We start from the raw sequence: 6,204 nt of genomic DNA on the forward strand, positions 1-6,204 counted from the left end.
TATTAAGCAGCACATGTGCAATAAAGGCAAACAGATCTTTGCAGTCTAAGCTTGCATTAATGGTGGTGGCATGGCAACATATCAAAGGCAAATGCAACATGGCCAGAATTTCCCACTGGAGAGTTAAGCACAGCTGCATAACTTTGAGCCCACAACCAGCAGGATATCCCAAACCACCCTGGGTACATTGCTGTACTTAAGTTAAGAATTCATAACTAACTACTAATTCCTAAACTCCCCAGCTAAAATTGGATGGAATTTCCCATGAAGGAAGCAACTAAGAAATGAAGAGTATAGTAAAACAACTACTCAATTTACAGAATTAACACAGCAGGAACATTAATGTTGTTTCATACATAGTGGAATTAAATTTGTCCCAAAAAAAAAAAAATCCACCTTGGGAGGCTGGATCTGAGGTTTTACATGGAATTTTCCAGGCTAGGCAGCTACAAACAGAAATATTAGGAACTCAGCAGCAGGAGCACATGCATCTCTGGAGGAGCACAGCAGACAAATCATAGCACTTTCAAAGTGACACCCTGAGCACTCTGCAATGCAGTGTCACCAAGCAGAGCCCTCTCAGCCACTGCAATGCCTGGAACTGTGCACGAGGGGTCAAAAATGGCCTTTCTTTCATAACACTGAATGTGAACACTATGAATGCTAAATGAAGCTGAACTCAATATAATGATGTCTAATAAAAGGAACTGCTTTTTTTTTAATATGCCATCTCCCTAAATCCAGCTTTCAGAAGACCAATACAAAACCAGCATTGAGTGACACTACTAAAGAAAGGAGAGAGTGCAACTTAACTTCTACCCTCTAATGAACCCTTAAATGGAAGATCTTAATTTGTTCAAGGAAAATCCTGAATATTACCCTACCTTTTAGGTAAGTACTAATTATTTCATTCTTTGTGCACACAATCACATGAAAATAGTAACTTCACCAAAAAAAATTCAGCAGTGATTTTAGATGCATATGAAATTGAACGTGCTACAATCATAGATATAGATAGATTAGGAAACAAGTATCTGCCTTTGTACAGACTCAAGTATATTTCTAGATATCTTGTTGAACAAAAAATATATTTAATGTGAAAAAATATTAAAATATGGAATCACACAAAATTTGCAATGAAATATTTGTCTTCCATTGATTACTTGCTACACCATCAAAATCTAGATTTTAATATTAATATTTTTAATGAAAGAAAAAAAAAAGAAAACAGCAGGGAAATACATCCTAAGCAGCTGGTAAACTCAGACCCTAACACAGGTTGCATATTTTTAATATCTTGCCCTTATGAGTCTCAAAGCCATGTGTACTCCAAAGCTCTAACCCTGATAAATGGTTTTGAAACACAACTTGGAATTAACACCAAAAAAATATAATTTAAAGGATAAATAAGACTACTTGCAGGATAACACAGGACTAGAGAATTTATAGAGACTTAATTTTTAGCCCAGTCATTTTCTCAACCTTTTGGAATGAATAAACACACAAGAAGATAGGATAAAAACTTCACATCTTCATCACAGGCTTTTCATGCTTCACATTTCCCAACCCTTTTAAATAAAATACTTGCATTTTTCCTGTCCTAAACAATTACACTACACAATAGTGAACAAATATACAGATGTCACAGACTTCTAATCCAGAGCACAGTTGAATGTTCTCTCATCTAAGAAAATGCCTTTTGAGCCATTCCTCAGCTTCACACTGCCCAGCTTTTTGCCTCCTTCATTTTCATGACTCTTAGGCATTCAAGCTCACAGGGGTAATGAATGCAAAGCTAGGCCAGAGGTTTCTCAGGGGGAACACCCCATCTCATTTTTAGGTTGTGGTTGCAGACTGCAATCATCATAGCTGTATCCTGAAAGTGGCACACCAGAGCCAAGCAAGGCTCTGCATATGAGGACAGCTGCTGGACTAGAAAGCCCAGCCTAGACTTGGAATGATGTTTTTAACTTTAAATTCCAAATACATTTACCAAAGGCTGAAAAAAGAGAGGCTAGTTTTTAAAAAGGTTTAAAAAATAGGCAACACACACTTTTTATGGATCACATGATCTCTGGAGAGCAGCATTAGGCAGATGAACTGGGCAGACAGATAAAGATGCCCTTCCTGTAATTCCTTATCATTCATCTTCAAAGCAAGTATTTCACTTCATGCAATACAGCGAATTCTACAGAAAAAGTGATTTTGCTTTGCTCTCTAGGCACCCATCTCCACCTTGAGTTATTCTTAGAGCTCTTGCTCAGAGCTCTTCAACTGCAGATGGCAATTTTCAATTAGGTATGTGCTTCAGGGGAAATAAGGAATTTACTAAGGTCACTTAAGGGCAATGAAATCACACATGCCATATAAAATGCTTACACTACAAAATGATAGCATAATGGAATGGTAAAGCCTTTAACAAAATCGTAAAGGGAACATGCAACTACAGCATGTTCCTTTATTATTGCAAGCTCTCCAGTTGCGCTTTTTTAAAATTTTATTGAATATGTGTAAAGATACCAGGAAAAAACATGATGTATCAAACTCCTTCCTGACAATGTATAAGGGCACTCAGCTTCAAATTATATGCAAATCAGAAATTGAAAGCAAAAATGGGGTGATGGATGCAAGTCAAGCAACCCTATAAAAAAGTGTCCTAACTTTGTTTTTAGGTTGAGCAGATTACTAAATGTGGAAAAACATTGAAGACATTTACTATGTGCTTTCATTTCTAAATAAATTTTAGAATAAATACTTAAAGTAATTTCTGATTTAAAAGTGACAAATTAATAACAGTTCTCATGAATTAAGCCATCAGTAACACAACAGCAAGGCAGAAGATCATTTTGGTTCATTATCAGCACTATCAAGTCCAAGTATTTCTGCTTTCCTTCAGTCTTGTCTCAGCTACACAACTAAAGCTGGCACCACAGGTGCGTGCACAGACTTGAGGTGCACATTGCCTTCCCCTGGGTTCAACACATTCATCCTCAGAATTTACATTCCAACACAACACCATTACTGCACTCTGAACACAGCTCTGCCATTAAAATTAATATAAATGAATCCTTGAATGAATGGGGGGAAAAAAATCTTTAACTTTTTTCTTTAATCAGTGAATAAAGCTCATCACCTATTAACATGGGTTAGAGATCCGTTCCTAGGGTAGCAGGCTGACTTGCAGGACCTCTGGCCACAGAATGGTGCATCCCATTATTATTACTACTTTTAATTATTCCACATTTTAAATGGGATAAAAATATTTTTATTTTTATTTACTTTGAAATTCTTTTCACACCATAAACAAGGATAAAATTTTCCTGGGGGATATCTCCCAGGCATCGGTTCCGGCCTGAAAAGAATTTGCTTTTTGTGCATCCAGGTTAAAGGAAACTTGTGCCACACCACAGGCACAGCACCAAGCTGAGGTTAAACCCTGGGGCAGACACTGGTTTTAGGCAGGTCCCCCTGATGCTGCAAGCTCTGAAGCCACATCATGGCACATGTGCTGTGTGTGGCAGAGGCAGGCACTGTGGCTGGGAGCAATGAGAACCAACTGCTCTCCTCATGTCCCTTGGAAGGGTCACAGCCAGAAAGCTCACCGAGGGGCAGGCAGGCCCAGCGCGGCCTCACCGAGGGGCAGGCAGGCCCAGCGCGGCCTCACAGATCTGCTCACAGCCTGGGACACGGCAGGCTCATGGCAACCCCAGACACACTGCAGAGACTTTGGACCACGCTTCTACCTGGCTTGGCACTGGGAAATACCATTAATGATTGCAACACAGCCAGACAAACTGATGGGGGCAATGCAATTTCCTGCAGAGACATGAAAAAGGTGATTTAAGAGCAGGTTTCCCTGGAGTCTGCTCTTGCCCTTTAAATTTATGCTTTGCTAACAGCCCTGTTAAAAGTCCTTTCTCTGTACTCCTTTTCAATTCAAAATAATAAAGATATTCCACAAAACCACCAGGATGAGAAATGCAACAAGTGAAATTTATGGTTCTGGTCCACCAGCCTTGCTGTGTTTGTGGCTTCACCACAACCAAAGATGATTCATCACAATAAACCCATTAACTTCAGCCCTGAAATAGGTATTTAGGAACTTGCTATGTAGTTTGTGGTGTTGAAGCTCCTATAAAAGTTTCTACTGAAACTACTACAGCTATCCTTTGTCGTTCCCTTTAAAACCTCACTCAAGATTCAAAGTCCGGAGTTAACAAAAATCTTACACAGAAATGAATGAGAATCTCTATGAACACAAGTGACTTTTAATTCTTTCTTTATTCTGAATTAATTTAAAGCAGGTAATACAATAATACTAATCTCGAGAGACATTAATTCATAAAAATCACAGCTATTTAGAAGGAAGAGGGTCTTTAAATAATAATCATCTTCATTGTAAGCTTCTAACCTCCTAGGACTTTTACTTTCCCACTAGGAAAGATGCAGCTACATCTCCCATAATGAGTGCATTCACATGCCTGTGCACACATAAATATGAATAACCAGGAAAATAAGAGGAAAGTAATCATATATCAGTCTTTAATGTCAGAAAAACAAAAATCACTTTGAAAATGCACTCTAGCTAGTGCTCTGAAACTTTTTTTCCTTAGAAGTTACTACAAGAGATCAACTGCAAATATTTTTCCCTTCCTACATAATACACCATATTGGCATAAAACTTAAATAAAGTTCCACAATGAACATGCTGCTACTTAGCAGTAACTGTCCTGATGACTGCACACCAGTATTCTTACAGCTAGAAACCTACTGGAAAATAGTTTTAAAATTTGTTTTTCACTATTGCCCTGACTAAAATCTGCAGGGAAAACTTTCTCCATCTTTGTGAGGATTTTACTGAAAACCTGTTTCAAAAATGTTATCATACTGTGCAAATACTTCCTAAGAAATACATATCCTTGTTTTGAGCTGGGTAATCCCCATTGTAGTAGAACCTGTTTAGCTTACATTTCCTATAACAGCACCTGAAGTTTATTTTTTAACTCACTGCAAAATCTTTATTGCTACAGGAACTCCCTGTATTGTAACAAACACATTCCAGCTATGCTGATTTAGCTGCATTCACACACATCCAAACAAAACACACCAAAACCCTAGACATGCTAAAGGGGTGCACCTTTTGCAAAATGTACAGTTTAAAACTTAAAAGAAATACCAAGTAACAAACGTGTCAAGAACTTAGTTGCCCTGATATACTAGGATGGTAATACCATGGATTTGCAGCGCTTCAGCCAACCGACCAAAGCATCTCAGCTTTACTTCCAGTCTCGGCTCACATCTGCGTTGCAACAGAGCTGAGAAAGTTTGAGACTCTCTCAGCAGAACGAAGGTGCATCCACTGAGAAGCACACGGAACGTCGGACGAGTTGCGGGATCTGCCCCCAGCACCGCCCGCTCTGCCCCGCAGCCCGCACGGAGCTCCCCGGCCGCTCCGCAGGGAACAGCAGCTGGAAGCGCAAACCGCGCTCCGACCCTCCCCGCGCCCCGCACTGCGAGGATCCCCCTGACATACCTGCTCCTCCATTTTTCCCCCGGCAGGTTTTTCTCTTTTCCCGAGGCCGGAGAGGAGGGGGACAGTCCCTGCCTGGCAGCGCTGCGCTCGCTGGGCTGCGCTCGGGCCGCTCTGCCCCGCTCCGCTCTGCCCCGCCCGCCCGAGCGCAGCGCAGCGCTCGCCCCTCTGCAGGCACACACACACAGCCCTGCCCCAGAGCTCCCCCAGGTCCCACAGGTTTCCTTATATAGGTAAACACAAATTGCATGCCCGGCGACAGAGGCTAACTGGAAGTAAGCTTAATTTAGTTAACTCCACAGATACCAAATGGGTCCGAGCGCCTGAAGTTTGCTTAGCGCAGCGTGGGGAAGGGACTTCAGAAGGAAGAGCAGTTTCCTTGCAGTAGTTCTGTGAAATCGTCAAGTATTTAATGTAATGTGAACTAACACTCGGTATTGCTATGGCTTTAAGCAGTGGGTGCATAGTAGCACCTATGCAGTTATCCCATTACTTAAAGCCATACCAATACCGAGTACTAGTTCACATTGCATTAAATACTTGACGATTTTACAGAACACTGAGCCAGCATTTTCATCCTAGAAAAGTGGAAGTGACAAAGGTTTGTGCACACACCTTCTAAAAATGTTAAAATAATTCCCACAATATTGAAGTTTCCATAAAAGACTATCATA

General features: G+C 40.6%; 1 protein-coding gene across 1 annotated transcript in view; it reads right to left on the reverse strand.

Annotated features, from left to right (window-relative positions):
- Positions 1-5,574, reverse strand: part of MID1 (midline 1) — a 237,114-nt gene extending 231,540 nt beyond the window's left edge. Inside the window, exon 1 of the mRNA XM_059493366.1 lies at positions 5,534-5,574. The gene's annotated coding sequence lies outside the window, so the exon portion shown is untranslated. The remainder of the gene's footprint in view (positions 1-5,533) is intronic.
- Between the last annotated feature and the right edge of the window lie 630 nt (positions 5,575-6,204).

This window comes from Ammospiza nelsoni, chromosome 2 (assembly GCF_027579445.1).
Source record: "Ammospiza nelsoni isolate bAmmNel1 chromosome 2, bAmmNel1.pri, whole genome shotgun sequence".
NCBI lineage: Eukaryota > Metazoa > Chordata > Aves > Passeriformes > Passerellidae > Ammospiza > Ammospiza nelsoni.